This window comes from Xiphophorus maculatus, chromosome 18 (genome assembly GCF_002775205.1).
Source record: "Xiphophorus maculatus strain JP 163 A chromosome 18, X_maculatus-5.0-male, whole genome shotgun sequence".
Classification (NCBI taxonomy): domain Eukaryota; kingdom Metazoa; phylum Chordata; class Actinopteri; order Cyprinodontiformes; family Poeciliidae; genus Xiphophorus; species Xiphophorus maculatus.
Window position 1 is genome coordinate 4,702,258 of NC_036460.1, and position 19,230 is coordinate 4,721,487.

Consider the following 19,230-nt stretch of genomic DNA (forward strand, 5'->3'; position numbering starts at 1 on the left):
ATGGAGTGGGGGATGGGTGGGAAGGGGGGGGGGGGGGTGGGGGGGGGGTGGGGGGGGGGATTAATAGCAATCAATTAATTAGGGTCTTTAATTACTCATCCATCAAACTCCGATTAAATTTTGACAGAAGGGTGCCTATAGAGTCTCTCTAATACATATTGATGATATCGATATTTTGGATAGATTCACCTTTTCAGCCTCCAGAACCACCTTATTTTAGTTCTCTGCTGCTGGTACCTTTTCTTATAATAGCACTTTAAAAAATCCTGAACTAATGAGGAATTTTTTTTTTCCCCACAATATTATTTATTCTAGATGCTAAAACTATTATTTATTTTCAATTTTGCAATAGGAAAAATTTATTAAGAATGATTCTTTAATTTATTTCGGTGCAAAAAGTGACAGCTAGCATACCCTGTAGCGAATGCTAAGCTAGCTAGCATAGCCACCCATGTCAGCAGGATAAACGGTTTTTTGTTTCTCCGCCATTAAGGTTCTTCTGGCCGTTTTGTCCTGTTGAAATTCTCTCTCCCTGTTCTGTGACTGTACCTTGTGACCCGTTCGCTAACCGCCGTTTTGTTTTGCTTTTACACTAAACTTCACAGCCCGGCACTGATCGGTTCTCTGACTCAGAGATGAAAAGGTTGAGAGCAGATTCGCCTCACCTGAGGGACGCGACCAGGACGAACCTTTCCGTTTCAGGTGCAGAACATTTGAGCCTCAGCCTGCAGAATAAACAGCCGACGCGTGAATGAACAGCAGCTGGAGTGAAGACAACATGGACATATTAATAGGATTCAAAATAAAAAGCCTTAAAATGTGAGTTTTTTTCTAACTTTTTACACTCTCTTTGGTTTTATATTAAATAAAAACACATCCATTTAATGACTACTCGGAATCACCAATTTATTTTTTTTAATTAATTAGTTTAACTGAAATTTGACCTATAAAGTGACAAAAATCCCTTCCTCCCCCATAAACGTGCCTGTCTTTTAACACCGTAAATGTTCATCATGCTTTTTTTGTTTTGGCAGATGCAATAATTTATGAACACATTCTTACAAAATCTCTAACTGCTTTGTTTATTTCCATTATATGCTTAATCTATTGTTGAACAGGTAAAATTAGATTTTAAATTGATTTAGAAAATATATATTTTTTTGGCTGCAAGTAATTTTGGTTAACCTCTTCACCAAAGTTTCTACCCAAGTGGGTAAAAGGTTTAAATCACGTTAATATCTTTACTTTTTTTCTGTAAATTCTTTAAATTTACATACAGTAAGCAGGATGCAGTCTAAAAACGAGTTTAAATGGCACACGTAAACTTTATGTAAAATCAGGGAGCAAACTCAGCAAAAAAAAACATTTTCCACAAGGCAAATGTTGCAAATGAGCTTTAAAGGTACACAACTAATTAGCACGTTCAGCTCTTTTGTGGTTTATTGATCTCAGTTTGCAAAGCGATGAGGAAAAAGTCAATGTTTCCGTGAGAAACTGGATGAGTTTCTGCTGCAGGACAAAGCGGCTCTTTAACCTGCTGTGTTACAGCAGAGGAGATTTAAAGAAGTTTTAAGAGAAAAATTTACATTAGTGAAGTTATTTCACTTTGTTAAAGGTAAATTAGTGTCTTTAATGTGTTTTTATTGGGATTAAAACAAACACAAACACAAGTGCAGCTTGAATTTGAGGTGATTGTGCAATACTGCCTTCAAAAATAACTAGTAAATTGTAAAGCTTGAAACAGGATTTCCCAGACAGAAAACTTTTCTTGATGATTTTTAATGATTAAGCATTTATCTGACTGTATTATGCTGAGTTTTATTCAAGTAAATTAAATTTAAAAATGCCACTTTCAGTTGAATTTAACATAATTTATGTATACATATAAATTGCTTCTTTATTATGTGTAAAAATGATTATATTTAAGGAAATTGAACTGAACTGAATTGAGAATAAATTGTTATATTTGTTCTCTGAAATATATTATTTTAGAACATTAATCTATATGGAAACTTTCATTAATATAATTTTTAGAAAATATTCTAAGATCATAAAAGGTCAGTTTGCTGACACTCTAAAAGTCAGAACATTTTATTGTTTTTTATTTATTAATTAATGCGGCTGGGTTAAAATAACGGGACAGACAGTTGGTGCAATGCGAGGATTCGACCACTAGAGGTCAGTGTTGGATATCTGACGCTGCCGCTATTTGTTTTCATTTGTTTGCTTCTTTCTTTTCTTTTTTCCTCTCTGTCCCTCCGTTTTTTCATTTTTTCTTTCTTCCTTTCTTATTTTCTTCTTAATTTCTATTTGTTTGTTTCTTTTCTTCTCCCTTTCTTTTATTTCTTTATTTAATGATGTATACAGAAATCGCGGTAGATGAGATCTAAAGTGATTTTTAAAATTTAGATTTTTATTTTAAGAGACAATAACACAAATTAGAAACATTTCTGTTTGATCTCATTAATAAGCACACTGTGTTTCTGGCTGCATTGTTTTGCTTTAGTCAGCGGACAGAGAGACAGACAGACAGACAGACACAGTGTCTCTGCCGTCATCATCATCCTCATCATCATCATCATCTTCCTCCTCCAGCAGATTGAGCCAGAGCAAACTTCCAGCCTAATCTCTGAAATTGAAACATGAACACGTTGTTCTGCTCTGCTCTGTTTTTAAAATGAATCATTCTGAGATTGTTCTTCCCTCGGTTACAAACTTTAAATAAATATTCAGTTTAGTTTTTCTTCTTCATCTCCATGTTTCACCTCGGCTGGTTTCCTATCAGCTCTGGATTCGTTAAAATGTTTTTTTTTGTTTCCAATCGGCTCCTGCAGCAGGAGAGCGGGCCAAAAGGAGGAGGCTGCTACTTTATCAGCAACATCTGTTTCTCTGTTGGTTCTGAATCAGTTTCCACACAATCATGACTCTTATTCAGCTGCTATAATAATAAAAAAAAAAAAACAGCTGTGAAGCCACGCAAAGTGTTGGACCAAATAAAGGAGGGGTAAATTTCCCCCCAAAACAATTCAGAAATTTTAAGATTAATCTGAAAATGTTTCTAGAAACAACTTGGAAATTTCTGCATTTCAAAAGTTTAAATTTGTGAGAAAAATCTCAGATAATCTCAGAAATTTTCTAGAAAAAATGGGAGATTTTTGAGCTACAAAAGTCAAAAAATTTCCAAGAAAAAAAATCAGGAATTTTGGACTTGATCTCAAATACTTTATAGAAAAAACAAGGAAATATATGAGTTTCAGAAATCAAAAATGTGGTTTGAAAAAACAAATTTTATATTTTGAGTTTAGTGTCAGAAATTTTATAGTAAACACAGAAAAATCTGAGCTTGAAAAGAAGAACATTTGTAAGGGAAAAAAAATGAATGAATGAATTCAATAATTAATTCATCTCAGAAATTTTCTCACAAAACGTCGAAATTTCTGAGTTTCAAAAGTCAAAAGTTTTCTAGAATAAACTCAAAAATGTTGAGGTTAATCTTAGACATTTAGAAAACAGGGTAAATTATGGGTTTGAAAAGTCTAAAATTTGAGACAAAAACTCAGAAATTTTTAGATTAATAGATTTGCTGGAAAAAAAATCTGAGTTTCAAAAGTTGAACATTTGTGAGAAAAATCTCTGGAATTTTTAGATTAATCTCAGAAATTTTCTAGAAAAAAAGGAAGTTTTTGAGCTCAAAAAGTAAAAAAAAACAAACAAACACCTTGGGTTTTATTTTTTTAGAAAAAACCTTTTTTTTAGATTAATTTCAGAAATTTATCAGAAAAATATCAAAGTCTAACCGTTTCGAGCCACAGATTCTAAAGTTGGGGACAGTGAAACTGTCATAGGAAAAACTAAATAGACAAACAACAAAAAATATATGGATATTAGCAGCTTAGTTGTGTGTAACAAGTAAGTAAACATTATATTACATTAAGTAAACAGGAAACTCAAGATGTAGCCTGTCTGCTTCGGCTTTGTTTGTTGTAATTATGTCAAACAAATGAACACACACACACACACACACACACACACACACACACACACACACACACACACACACACACACACACACGCACACACACACACACACACACACACATTTGTTGGTGGTTTGACCTTTATGATCAAAACAAATGATGATTTCATATAAATCACAACAATATAACTCATCAAAATAAACCTTCACAAGCTAATAATCAATACGTTAGAGATGAAAAGGTTAAGACGACACCAATTGCATGAATATTCAGGCAGGACTGACCGACGCTCCTCCGTTTCCATGGTGACGCTCGGCCCCAGTTTCCCGGATGTACTCTTTTCCCTGTTCAACATGGCGCTGGGAAAGTAAGAGACTTCAGCTAATGTCAGACAGTTTTCCCAAACTTATCCCGCTCATGCTCCACTAGGCCCGGGAAAGTTTACAGAGTCCCCTCCGAGGCAGCGGAAAGAGTTTCTCCGTGTCTTTCTGGGTGAGTAAGCGGCTTCGGGTTTAATAAAAGTATTTAAAGGTTATTTTGCTGCTCCGCTCCGCGTTCAGGAGCTAACAGGAGCTAACGTTAGCCGCTCTCAGAGCTCTCCAGGCTGCCTCCGAGGAGAGCAGAGCAGCCTCTTCTCTCTGATTTAATGAAAACTCGCTCACAGCTTGATGGAAAGTTTACAGTTTGATATTAATGACCTTCGCTAAACGTCTTAAATTGCTTATGAATGTAACTCCAGCAGATATGACCGCTTATTCTGGTTTTAGGATCCGTTTCTACATTACTGTAACGTCGCTGCGCTGCTCGTCCAGAGTTACGATGGATTTGGTAAAATGTAAATGATTTTTGCCCGTATTAGATTTCTGACAGTCTCATCAGTCATTTAAAAGTTTAACGATTTGCTAAACTTTTGTTTCCTCTTACACGATGTTCACGGTGTATTTTTATGCAAGGATTACGAGATTTAAAGCGATTGCCCAAAGGCGTGTTTTTTTTGTACTAACAAAAATACAATGACGAGAAAAACAGCTGAGTACTGAAGTACTGTTCAACTAAAGGATTAAAAATAATACGATTTTAAAAAACATGTTGAAAAAACACCAAACTACTTCTGCTCTGTCAGTATTTAGGTCAATGACATCACAATAGGTACAACAATTGAGCTGTGATTCCTGGATCTCAATTTGTTTTTGTTTTTGTTTTAGCAAGTTTTAACTTGAATTTTAAAGTTGTTTTAAAGAAAATAATTTACAAACACCAGAGCATTGTTTGTTTTTATGTTACAATTTCATCCATTTTATAGGAAACATAACCTATATTTATAGAGAATAAATTTAATAAATTAGAGATTATAAATCTTTTTTTTTTCTTTTTTACAAAACTAAAGGCATTAGAGGTGCTTCATTATGCAGAAAGAAAGGATTTTTTTTCACACTTGCTGCTGTGATGGCAGTTTTGTTAAATATTGCAGTGATAACAGCAGTTCCAATAAGTCTTTCTTTAGCATTTTAACTTGTGAAACTATTTAACTTCAATAAAAAGTGAATTGATTGTTTTGGTTTTCTTATTTTTACAACAAGGCTGACATTTTCATTCCATTTAAGATGGTTGAGCAATGGTTGAAAATTTAATAATGTTCAATCATTGTTTACATCCAGATTTACTACATTTGGCTTCGTCTTGTTCAGAATTATGATCCATGTCTCATGTCAATGACGTAAAAGTCGGATAAAACGTAACATAACTGTTTCAGGCTGCGGACACTTTGAAAACAATCGGATACTGATTGTAATTGGACCATTCAGGTTGCTGTGAAAAAGCCAGATATTGGTCAGATTTTGGAAAAACTGTCGGGTTTGGGTTGCATTTGTCTGCTGTGTGAACGTAGCCGTTGATTGTTGGGGAAAATCCTTAGCTACTACACGGAATTTACAACTTCAACAATATTGCATGTGTTGCTGTGAAATCAAAGTTACACTGATTTGTGTCAATGCTTCACTAGTCTGCTGCACAGCTGACTAACATTTTCTTGTGTTAATCTGAACCGGAGTAGAATGGAGAGTTGTGGGGGTTAGAACAGAGCATTCCGGGTTTAAAACAGAGAATCGTGTTCTTTCGACATACCAAATCTTGTTACTGGACTGTTGGTGTACGTGAAGCTAATATTTAAATGTAAATTGTTAGCTTATGTCGACTGAGAGGTTAACTCCTTTACTGACCTTTTAAGTTGCTCTCAAACATCAGTAGCTGCATTTCAGTTGACTATATAATTGGAAAATCTTATATTTCGAAAATAAATTTGCTTAATGGAGTAATGGCAATTTTGAAAAAATTTCTTGTCAAAAAAATATTTTGGTGCGCTGATGGAGTGTTTTTTCCTTTTTTTTGTATTGAATCAAAATTGGTTTATTTTGCAAAACTGCAATGGAAACATTTTTTTCGCATCACACGAGTCACATGATCAACAACAGGATGTTACTACTGCCAGAAACCACAAAGAAGACAACAGGAAGTAGTAGGAGGCGCAGCCTGTTTTTAATAACTTATTGCTTATTCACGATTAAAATCACGTGATTTTAATCGAGTTTCTTTTGTGCACACTTGCAATGAAAAAGAGCATTAACTTGTAGCGTTCCTCTGTTGTTTTAGTGTTTTTTTGTTCTGGATCAACTACAGAATCTTTTCTGCTCTGTGTTCATGTTGAGCCTGTGATCGTTTTATGTCTGCGGTGAGTGGAGGGAGTTCAGTAAAGTTGTCCGTTTGGTGCTGGGTTCATACAGCACATTCCTTGGATGCCAGAGGTGCATGCAGGGGTCACTGTTCTCTCACATTATACATCACACCTCAACAGCAGCGCCGTCTTCATGCCCTGCAGAGCACCTGGTGCAGAGTTAAGCTGATAAACATTCAGTCAGCGAAAAGAACGAACATCTTACATTTAAAAAACACTTGATTGACTCTAAATTAATGTAATTATTAGCCATAATCAGCAATAGCTAAAATATGAGTTGGTCATCTGATCTTTATTTATTTATAACAAAACATTGGAGTTGTGATGATAAAATACAAGCTGACACTTTTAAACTAAAAGTGTACTTCACAAAGCTAACCTTTGTGTGGAAGAACAGGAAGTAGCATTAAGCCTGTCACAATAAGCAATAAATCAATTAATCACATGACAAATTAAAACAAGCTCAATTTCCATGGTTTGTTTCTGTCTTTCTACCAAAAACTGGATGATAAAAGTCTTCAGTCTGGTGCTTTAGTCTCAACAAACCCGTATTTTGGCAGTTTTGGTTAAAAAGACTTCATAATTCATTTTATTTGTTGTTTCTGTTGTTTTATTTGTTTTGGATACTTAAAATGTCTTCCAGTTCCAGTGTTGAAGTTTATTTCTTTTTATTTGGTTGTTTGATTTCTATAGCTGTTATTCTCTCTATTATTTGGTTAATTTTTTTGTAGATCAATACCCGTTTTGTGCTTTTTTCTCACTCTGTTTGTTGTATAAACACCTGCTGGTGAATAATAAACATGTTTATAAAAAAAAAAAGATTTTTTTTTTGTATTTTTAGCTGCAAGGATCCAGTTGGACCAGTATGGATTCCGTTCTGACTCGGTTTAATTCTCCGTCTGCAGTCTCTGCTGCTGGTGGACTGACTGTCAGTTTTTTAGAAACGATAAAGTTGATAAGAGCAAAGTGACGGAGTATGTGGTGGGTGTTAATGTAAATTTGATTTCAACCATTAATTCAGCCACAAAGAGGAAACATGATCAGTATTTTCAGATGTGCAGCAGAGAAAAGTCTCTCAGTTCAGCAGCTGATAGACGGACAGGAGATGTTGGTTCTGGTTCTGGTCGTTGTGCTTCAGCTTTATCTCTATCACACAGATAGGGATAATGTTGTTGTAACAGTCTTTCATCATTTCCCTCATGCTCCAGTGTTACTTGGTTTTACCACAGAGATGAAAATACTCAGCAGGGTTGGAACGAAGCAGCTTTTTCAGAGTTCACATCGATCTTCCAGGTTAGATGTGGACAGTAACTGCTCTCTGATCATCAAAGACATTGATCCTGATTATGCTGGATTGTAAACCTGATTCAGGAACCTCCTAAGATGGCCAGGTGTATCTGAATGTTTTGCTCATTGATCTGCCTCAACAACATGTATTTTCAACAAAGGATGATTTGACATTACTCTGCTCTCTGGTGAGATACGGTGGGTTGGTTGGGTCCTTGTCCAGAGAACAGTTTCCGCTGGTTGGATGAGACGGGAACTGAACTGACTGAAGGGAATTAGAAACGAGGAAAAACAAGAGGCTGTCTGTGTTTCCTCTCTAACTGAAGCGTCAGAGCGACACCAACAGAAAATTCACCTGCCAGTTTGTTGAAGGAAACAGAATGAAGGTTGAAGCTCACGACCCACATTGGTTTGATGCAGTTAACAGAAGAAAACCAGTCCATATCTACCACAGAGATGGAGATGTTGCCGTTTTACCCTGTAACTGACCTTCATCATCTGACTCATGCTCGTCTGTTAACTGGATTTATGAGAAAAATGAAAACATGAATAATCAGCAGAAAGTTCAGAGAGGAATCGTTCAGAGTTCACCTCGTGCTGCCAGGCTGGGTTTGGACAGAAACTGTTCTTTGATCATCAACAACACCATGGCTGAGGATGCTGGACGTTAACGCTGCCAGCCTCAAGATGAAAGCAGGTCTGACACAGATGTGTATCTAAATCTGCTGATCATCTCTTCATCGCCACCAGCTGTTGATCCAACAAAGAATGGAGAAATCACATTATTCTGTTCTCTGGTGAAACACAGCTGGTCGGATTCCTGTCCAGGTAAAAGTCTCCTCTGGTTGGATGAGACAGAAACTGAACCGACTGGTGAAGATGATAATATGAGTCTGGAGGACAGACTGGTTGTGTTTCCTATCTGACTGTGAATCTTCAGAGCAGCAGAAGATTCACCTGCCAGTTTGTTGAAGGAAACACAGTGAAGACAGAAGCTCAGTACCAAGCTGAAGTCCCGCCCGCCTCGTCTCCTCTGAGCTTCATCATGTTGACTCTGAAGATCACAGGACTGATCCTGATGGTTGGAATCATTGTTGGTATCATCAGAACCAGAGGAAGAAAAAAGCCCCAGAAAGACATCAATGTTTGTTTTGCTGCTGATGGCGACACAGTGAATTATGAAAATGATGGAGAACGTTCTGCTGCCGTCACACTCCACTGAGATTCATTAAAAAAGATTCATTTTCATTGTAAGCCAGTCCCTAAGGATATTTTGCATTGAGTTAACTTCATATGAGTTAGACATTTTGTAAGAATGGCTCTGTAAATCAATGTATCCCCCAAAATAAAAAATTATTATGCACACACATTTGCTGGACAATAAATTGTCCCAGAAGTTGTTGCGATAACCAATAATATTGTTGTTTTCGGGCCATTTTCTAGTGTTATGATTGAAACAGCATAATAATAATGCAAGAACACATTCTCAAAGATCAATAAACTTTTTTTTGCATTAAAACTTTTATTTGCACTAAAAAGGAAGCAAACAACATATTTACAGACTTAAAGCTTCTTTTCTCAAGCAACTTTTTAACTTTTTATAATTCTAACACATTAAACACACTTAATTCACCTAACCCTAACTACTTTGATTACTTTATTTATTGTATGGGTTAGGGTTTTGTGAAACTAGATTTTTAGTTGTTTAAGATATATTTTTTGGGCAATATATCTTCTGACTTGACAATTTTTAACTTGTGTTACGAAAAGTTTGGACACTGAGTCTACAGGATCGAAGTGGGCCTGTTTGCACAAGTCCTGGTTGGGAAATGGGAAGAAATTGAGAAAATGAAGAAATAATACTATTTTTTTTTTTAACGTTGCTAAAGAACTGGATTTGGAGAACAGAGGAAAATCCTCTGAGGAATGACTGAACCGGCCAACTCCAACATGGGCCTGGAGGCGCTCAGAATCAGAAACAACAGCGACTGAACTAAAAAAAAGATTCCCTGTTACTGGAGCCGCAGATCCATTTCTGACACCATCAGTCAGCTGCATTTGTTTGGTTCAAACCCACAATTATGGCATCTTGTAAATGTTTGCTGCAGGGCTTCATCTATGAAACAAGGCCTGAAGAATCTATTCGATTTAAAATAAAACCATGCAAAGAATGCTGGAGATTCCTGCAGCAGACTTAGACTAAATCTAATGCTTTCAGGTAAAGTGGACACAGAATTGCTGCAGGACGGGTCGCCTGTCGTCTTCTCCTTCCTGACTGACACGAGCATCAGACTGTTTGCTTTTATTATCTCTTCCGCTTCTGCAAGCACAAGCAAACTTAACGAGGAGTTTTAGAGCGAGAGAAAAACGCAACAAGGTTGTTATTGTTGGTATGGAGTGAAACTTCAGGCCTGATAAGGTGAAGGACAAGTTTCCCTTTGTTGCTGCTGCAGCAGATAAGATGTGAAGGAGCTGTTTACTCACTGCTAAATGATGCAGAGCGAAGCAAATAAGAAAATTATGCAACAGTTATTTTAGTAATCAATTATTCTATCAATTATTCGGCCGATTAATCGGATAGAAAATTGGCACGTTAGCAGATTTTTTATTTAACCACTTATGCCTTTTTGATGATACATTAGAAATGCATTAAAAGATTCAAATAATTCAGTTTCTTTTTTCATAAATAATAATAAAAAATACCTGAAGTGCAATAACATATCATTCCTTTTGTGAACACTTGATAATTTGTAGATTGACAAATTTTTTCATAGTTTTTTTTTTATACCTTTAATGCAAAATGAACATATTTTTGTACAGTTTTGGTTTAATTACTGCTCTGACTATGTTTTTTTTCCAACACATTGCCTTTTTTGAGTCTGTACTCCAGTTAACAATGAATTGATTACTAAATAAGTTGAAGACTACTTCAGTAATCGATTCGTCACGATTAATCGTTTCAGCCCAGAAATTATGCTTACATTTCTGCATCTTCGTCGGTGTGAGATGTTGGTTCATGTTGTGACACTGCTGCCTGTATGCAAGAACAGATTTATTCTTTTCAAATAAGATAAATGTTTGAATTAGATCAGACAAAATCAGATTAGTGGCGTATTTCCCTTGTAAATATGGATATCGGCAGTAGAGGAGGAAGCAAAATGTGAGCTTTATTGTAAATGAACAATAACCTGACCTACTTTCCCCCAGTAGTTTGTGTTTTATTTTAAGTCGTTTTTCTCTTTTTGAAAGGCCGATGCTTTCTTTGTCCCTATTTTGGCTTCAGTAAATGTTTGTTCTGCAGTCGTTTCCCGTTCTGGCTGTGAAATCATGCTGAGGCTTGTGTGCTCCCAGTGTTACGGAGGATTAACAGAAACAATACAGAGAGACTTCTGGATGGTGGTGGCGTGTCACCTCTGTTCCGGTCGGGTTTCAGAGGAGGAAACGAAAGCTTTTGCTAGTCTGGATGAGATGGACAGGACTCAACCCGTTCCTAGATTATTTCTCAGGATCCTGCCTTTTGTAGGACTCTTGAAAGAACCTTTTTGTTCATCTTCACATAATATTTTCAAATTGTGAGTAATCTTCACACAGCTTTACTTGATCCCTTCCACCACAGCGGCAGCTTCCCAGCAGGTTCACGGGTCACATGATGTCTGCCGCGTCTGATTAAAGAGCAGCACTTTTCAGGACTGTCTTTAAATCTGAGATCACATGACGTCTGTGTTTTCCTAGTGAGAGAAGTGATGATCGCACCCTCATTGCTTCTGTTTACGACATGACATCATTATGTAATGACAACGCCACCATGACTCACATATTTACTGGACACCACTTGAGATTATGGCTAGTTTGGTCACAAATTCAGCCTGATTTCTCAATAGATTAGTTTCGTAATTGAGTCATTTGGCGAGTAATCAAAAAATTGTCCTGTTCTGTAGTAGCTGCTTAAGATAGTAAAAGAAACGTATGAAGAAGATGCTACTAAATAATAATTCAGTTCATTTTTTAAAAGAGAAAAGATTTTATTTCTTAAAATGTTGCATGATTTAAACAAAAAAAAGAAGTTTAAGCCTGAAATGGGGATGTACGATATGGCATGAAATTCATATCACAATATATATTGTAATGGGTGGTGGTAATAATATATACCACAATATGATTTGTGTAAAACTTACAGTAGAAATGAAAAAAATCAGACACTAATTGATTGTAATGTAAATATTTGTATGTGTTTAACACTTGTCGCTGTCTGACCGTGACATCTGCCGCGCTCCTCCTGAGCGTCGCCGGAGGTTAAACCTGAACCCGGCCCAGATAACTGATGTTTTTTGCACATACTTTTTTAACGAGTTCTTCCTTTGCACTCTCCTCCACGCTGCTCTGTTTTGATGCCTGCCGGTTACGTCATCAACAAGCTTTACCACAGTTATCTTATTTCTCGTATTTACAAACAATAAATCTAATCTATTTTTAAGCATGAGTTAGCAAGTATCGGGCCTTGGCAGATTCTTGTCCGTCTTGTTTCTTCCTTCCCTCTCAGAGTCGGTATTTGTTTCCTGCTGAAACAGAAATCGTTTCTGGATCTGTTATTGCTGCTAAGTGGATATTCCTGTTGTCTGGAAATTCATAAGACATTTTCAGTCGCTCATGACTCACCGAAGTTTGCTTTCACTGAAGGACACGTAGTATTTTCATCTATGATCCGAAGCATTTTTCTGTTAATCTTTTGACTAATTCACATATTCTTCTGTTGACAATGAGAGGTGTGTTTCATGCAACATTTATTACTTATACATTGTATATCCTTCACTTTACGCATATTTCAATTAGTTTCTGCAGTGTAGTTTGGTCTAAATGGGTTTCAACAGGACATCACGAGACATGAAGGTGAAACTTTTATTAAATTGGTAGAATTGTTTTTGTGCTAGATTAAGGATAAAGTGTTTGGTTGCTATTAGTTGGTTCTTTTTTTCCTGTTATTTTAAAATAATTTGGAAGTGGACTGAACTGTAATTGTTAATTTCTCATGCTTGTTTTGTTGCATTTATTGTCATAATGTCCTCCAATTAGGCTTCAGTTAAGTTAAGTTAAGTCTCGAGGCCCAAAATCGGACAAAACTGGGGTTTTTTTTATGATCAATGTCTACATCAGATTAAAGGTTATTTCTATTTATTTGGTTTTGAAAATATAGTCTATTTTTGGTCATTCTCCTTCAAAAATGTTAGGATTTATGAGCAAAACAGGCATAAAAATGTAGAAAATGCTTAATAAATACATGAAAATGTCATATTTCTGGATAGGTCTGAAGTCATGGAAAATATTTAATGCAGTAGATGTAAATTTTTAGCATCATTTTATAAGCTGTCACTATAAAAACTTTTGCTGGACACTGAATAGTCCCAGAAATGATCAATATAAACAATAATATAATCATTTTGAGACTATTTGCAACAAATATGATAAAGACATAATAATGCAAGTACATCAGTAAACGTTACTTTCCAAAGAACATTTAACATGAAAACTTTTAAAAATCCAAAATAAAACAGAAAAAAAAATTATGAAGTCTCAACAAAACAAAATTTCCCTTCAAAACATAACAATCAGCAGTTACTCCTGTCACAGTGACAAATTTTACTGGATGATAAATTTCCCCAGAAGTTATTGCGATAAACATTTTCCGGTAATGCAATGACATAATAATGCAAGAACACATTCTCAAAGAACAATAAACTTTAAGAACATTTGACACTGGAACTGGAAGACATTTTAAATATCCAAAATAAATAAACAAAACAAGAGAAACAAATAAAATGAATTATGAAGTATCTGTTAACAAAATTATCCTTCAAAAAATGGCTAGTTGAGACTAAAACACCAGACTGAAGACTTTTATCATCCAGTTTTTGGTAGAAAGAGAAAACGATAAATCACGCAAATGGAAATTATTGCACTTGTTTCAATTTATCATGCAATTAATTGATTTATTGCTTATTGTGACCGGTTTAAATGTACCATTTTGCAACCTAAGGGTAAGTTTATAACCAATTTAAAGGTGCCTCAGAGTTTATTAAAAGTATTTCTTTGTTGTTGAGCATGTAGAAATCTGGAAATGGTTCCTTCAGGCGCATTCAGAAAGTCTGTGTGGAAATGTGTGGAATCAGCTTGTGTACTCATTTATCCTACTTTCTCTGCTTGTCTTTATCATTGACCTTTCCACATTCCACAACCTGCGCCTGAAAGTCGGCTCTCATTGGCTGCAACACTGCCAGCTTTGTTTGAACTTGGCCTCTGGATTGGCAGCTTTGTGCGTCTCTGCCGTTGATACGTCGGCTGAACCAGTTTCTGCTGTATTTTTACTCAGGAATGTCAACAGGCTTCCTCCTCGCTCAGGTATTGGATACATTCCTGATCGGCACCTCAAAATAAATTCACCAGTTTTCTTTACTAAACAACCAAACCTTTCATTCAGTGAATTTTGTTCTTTGTAAACTATTTTGTTTTTTGCTTATCTGACTGCATCCACACTCAAGCAAATCAAATAATCCTTGGAGGACTGGATTTCTGACATCATGTTCTGTAATTTGGCCTTGGCTGTGTCTGTGTTTGTGCACTGTTGGGTGATGAATGTGCTTATATTAACAGGCAGACTTGGTATTTCACAGCAGCATGCTTTGATTAGATAAACAGGCTAATTTGAGGCAGACTGTCACCACTTGTTGTGTGAGAGGGAGTCATTATCTAATGGCAAAATACACATTTGCGAGGCTGGAAGTTGAATATATTCTTGGTCTTAAGGTGTCCTGGTACGTCTTCTTACTGAAAACATCCAGAACAGCCTCGTTGGTCTGGCATACCGAACGATTACCCCGTTTGTTTTGTACCTGAACATGTGCAGAATGAACGCAACGATAAGAAGTGAAACCAAAACAAAACAAAGAGGGTTCCCAGATATCACTAAGCATTTTTTGAGAAAGCATTTTAAGGTGCAACACCTGATCTACACTTAACTTACTCACCTGAAGCACTAGCTGCGTTTCCATTGACCTTATAATTGACATTTCAAAAATAAATTTGCTTAATGGAAATAAATTTGTAAACACGCCGAGGTGTTTTTTTTGGCCGTATCAAAATTGGTTTATTTCACAAAACTGCAATGGAAACATTTTTTTTTTGCATCACGAGTCACATGACTAACAACCGGATGTTACCACCAGAGGAAACTACAAAGAAGACGACAACAGGAAGTAGTTGTAAGGTGATGGCGCAGTTCCACTATTGATTATTACAAACTTGATCCATGTAAAACTATAGGAATAGGTTGTTTTCTAATTTTCCCACTGTCAGTTTTGGTCCTTGAACACATCACAGTTTGTTTTATTTGTGAATTACTCATGTAAGCTTAAAAGAGTACTCCATAAAATATGCTTAAGTACTGAGATACTGAGCAGATTGTCTGATTTATATTTAAAAGTGACATCAGACGTGCTAATTCTGGTAGTTTAAAGACTAAAATAAAAAAAGCAAATAAATAAAGGACAAACACTTCTCAATCTATTTTTTCAATAAAATTAATACAGTAAGTCATCCGTCTATCTATCCTCAAAACATAATAAATTTTAGTCAAAAGTAGCAAAATGTACAGCGTAGTAAAAGTACTCAAGTAGATGTAACTCGTTACTACCCACTTCTAGTTCCACCACTGTTGACTATTAGAAACTTGATCTATGTAAAACTACATGAACAGGTTGTTTTCTCATTTTCCCACCGTCAGTTTTGGTCCTTGAACGCATCAAGGTTTGTTTTGAATGTGCTTTCTGTAAGAAGTTACTCATGTGAGATTAACTGAGTATTCCATGAAAGCTAATCAAGTACTGAGTTACTGATCAGATTATCTGATTTATAGTTAATGACATCAGACAGACAAAAATAAACTTTTATATGCAAATTCTGGTAGTTTAAAGACTAAAATGAATAAATGCAAATAAAGGAGAGACACTTTGCCTCTAGTTCCACCACTGTTAACTAATTCAACCTTGATCCATGTAAAAAAAAAATTAAAAAGTACAGCAATAGGTTGTTTTCTAATTTTCCCACCGTCAGTTTTGGTCCTTGAACACATCACTGTTTGTTTTACACGTTTTGTAAATGTCCGCTGCCCACCGGTTTATTATTTACTGTGGGGAAAAAACCGAAACAAAACCAAACCTGGAAATGAACCTCCCAACAGGAAGTGTAAAAAGTCAAATGTGCGTCACGTGACCGTGCAGGTAAAACACCTGCAGGTCCGTTTGTGAGGCGAGGGACGCAGAGCAGGAAGGAGGCGTTGCTGTCTGTGATTTCTAACCCGTGTTTGGCTGCTGACAGAGCCGCGCTAATCTCCCTCCCTCCTCCCCCCGTTGACCGGCTGTCTCACCCGGTAACGTCACGACACTGAAACCAAAGGAATGCGACACGCTTCGTGTTTCCGAGCCCACGGCCGCTCCACTCGGTTCCGCCGCTTCCACGGCTAATGTCGCGGCTTCCCAGCTGGATTCCTCCGCGGAAACGGATCCGGTGCTGGTTCGCTGGACTCGGTTCTGGTTCGGGTTCATAGTGAGTATTGCTGACCACAGCTGAGTTTCACCACGACAGAAGGAAAGTTTGATTTCTCCCAAAGTCGTCTTGAAATCTCGCGGTCGGTTTTGGGATATAAAAAGCAGAATAAGTTTTATTTTTTTGTTATTTCTCTCCCAGTGTTCCCATTCAGACCTGTTGCTGACTGTGGAGACAGCTGTTGGACTCCACCGTCACAGTCATCTGTCTTTATTTGCACAAGTGTTAGTGACACATGGAGCTGAGCAGAGAGGGGGAGGATGGCGATGTTTGCACTTTTAACCAGAGTTTTAATGAAAAAAAGGGGTAAAATTTGGATAAATTAAAATTTCAGCCATTTACAGATAAGATAGAGCTGCTGCTGCCTTTTTGTTTTTGTGCTTTCAGTTGTAACCTGGAGGAATAAATCCTATTTTTAATCAGCATTAATAAAGTAATTAACTTTATTAATGCTGATTAAACACAGTACCACTCACTGCTTGTTACCAGCTTAAAAAATAAAAAAGTTTAATCATTTAAAACGTGGCATTTTAAATGATTAAACAGTTATCAGGTTAATTATTATTTACAGTTATTAAAGTTAATTCATAATAAGGGTGGGAATTAATCGTATTGTTTATAATTTATTGTGATAAATTTCTTATCAAGAAAATATTTTGATATGCTGTCATAAATTCCAATTACTGTTTAAAAAAACCTCAAACTGTCAAGATTTTTACTATTGTTCTCCATTTTGTTCAATAAAGGTGCATCGGTACATTTGAAAATATGACTAAATGCACTGAATCTGTGCATTTTAGTGTCATAAATCACACCTTCTTATGTGACTGGAGGCCATACAAATATAAATGTTTTTAAAGAGCAGTATTTGTGTTTGTGAAGCTATAATTGATGTGACACACAGTCACAGCTTTACAGTTTCCTAAAAACATAGTTATAAATAGTTTCTTATTGTCACCTTCATAGTTGTGACAATGGTACTACACAATAATGCAATAAAATTTTAAGTCCATATCGCTCACCTCTAGTTTTTATAACGTCAGCTCACAGCAGATTTCGTCAGGTTAATTGTATGAAGAGTTTTGTGAACTGTAAGTCTTTGCAGCCCTTTATAAATCTGGAAATCCTGCATCTGCTGCAGTGAGGGAACAACCTATGAATTATCAGCAGCAGTGAGCTAATATTAGAGCATCGCAACAATAAGGGCAGCCTGAATGCAGCCTTATGGTGAATAACTGTAAAGCCAAAATGGTCCTGTCCCGTTAAAGAGCTGCTACCTCGAGCTAAAACGTGAGAAATTGTAGATTTTTGGCTGGTGGGTTTATAGATTCTGCCACTTTCTGTGGCAGGTTCCCAGTCATTCAGAGGAAGTTGATTATCTCAATTCTGTGGTCTGCTGTCATTATGGTCAGTATGTAAAAAGCAATTTTATTAAATTTCAAATGTGACATGCAAAACAGTATTTGCATTGGATTAAACTCATTAAAGTTGGGATTCAAGTTGTATTTACTAACTTCAGCACCATTATCTATGATAAATGGATTAATTTGCTTCAACACAGAGATTATGGCATAAATTGGGATAATTTTGTGAGTTGTGTGAGACCTCATGGTTGCACCGTTTACTTCACTTCCTGTTCCAGCTCGTGCCTCATTTTAATTAATTTAGAACCACAATTCCTGTGGTTTTAAGAGTTTTTAACTATATGGTCAGAAGGAGAGACATTTGACTTTAAATAAGCCCTCCTGCTTGTTTATAGCAAGGTGAGCTGACAGTCAGCTGTGCATCAGTTCAGGTATCAGTACCTTATTAGGCTGTTTTCACACATAATAATCTGGTACACTCGGTTCGTTTGGGGATCAAAGTGGCAACATTTTCAGTTTTTTTTTACCAACCAAACCCGTTTGAAACTGTTCTCCTCCTCACCTGTGGGGGCGCTGCACCAAGAACCACTGAACAAAACATGACAACCTCTGAAGAAGACTTTAGCTATGTGTCCATTCACCACATAATTGCGCAGTTTGACATTTTGAAAATAAATTTGCTTTATTTTGTAAAAATCATTTTTTGATAGTTTTGTTGGTAGGATAAGTTTGGTTATTTTTAGTTGTATTAAAATTGGTATGTTTTGCAAAACTGCAACAGAAACACTTTTTTCGCATCACACGAGTCACATGATCAAACACCAGATGTTGCCACTGGAAGAAACCATGAGGAACAAAACAGGAAGTAGTAGGAGGATGATGGCGCAGAGTGTTTTTTTTATGACTTAACGCGTGAACAAACTTATCGACGTGTGATTTTAATTACGTTTTTTATTTAATGGAAACACAGCATATGTGAAATTGTGATTTTTCAACATATTGACAAAGTTTTGCCCACATTTGTAATGGAAACAGTCACTGAGCGCAATAAAACTTTTCACAAAATGGAAACGAAAATGGAGTTGCATCAGATTTTAGGGGTTTCTCTTTTGTCTTTGATTAAAGACATCAAGCCATTTCTGCTGCTAGAGATAGCTTAATTCATTTGTTTTGGTTGTATTTACCCAGAATGCCCTGCTCTGTAGTTCACTTCCTGTTTTGGGAACGGTATCTGGTGTGTTTGGTGTTCATATATGCATTCAAACTGCACCAAAGT

At 36.3% G+C, this 19,230-nt stretch overlaps 1 protein-coding gene across 3 annotated transcripts in view; it reads left to right on the forward strand.

Moving 5' to 3' along the window:
- The first annotated feature begins 4,321 nt into the window (after positions 1-4,321).
- Positions 4,322-19,230, forward strand: part of LOC102225392 (serine/threonine-protein kinase PAK 4) — a 43,323-nt gene continuing 28,414 nt past the window's right edge. For 2 of the 3 annotated variants that reach the window (XR_002754356.1, XM_023351494.1), the window contains exon 1: positions 4,322-4,469. The gene's annotated coding sequence lies outside the window, so the exon portion shown is untranslated. Of the gene's footprint in view, positions 4,470-16,292; positions 16,591-19,230 lie in introns of those variants that run through there. The other variant, XM_023351495.1, reaches the window with a different exon arrangement.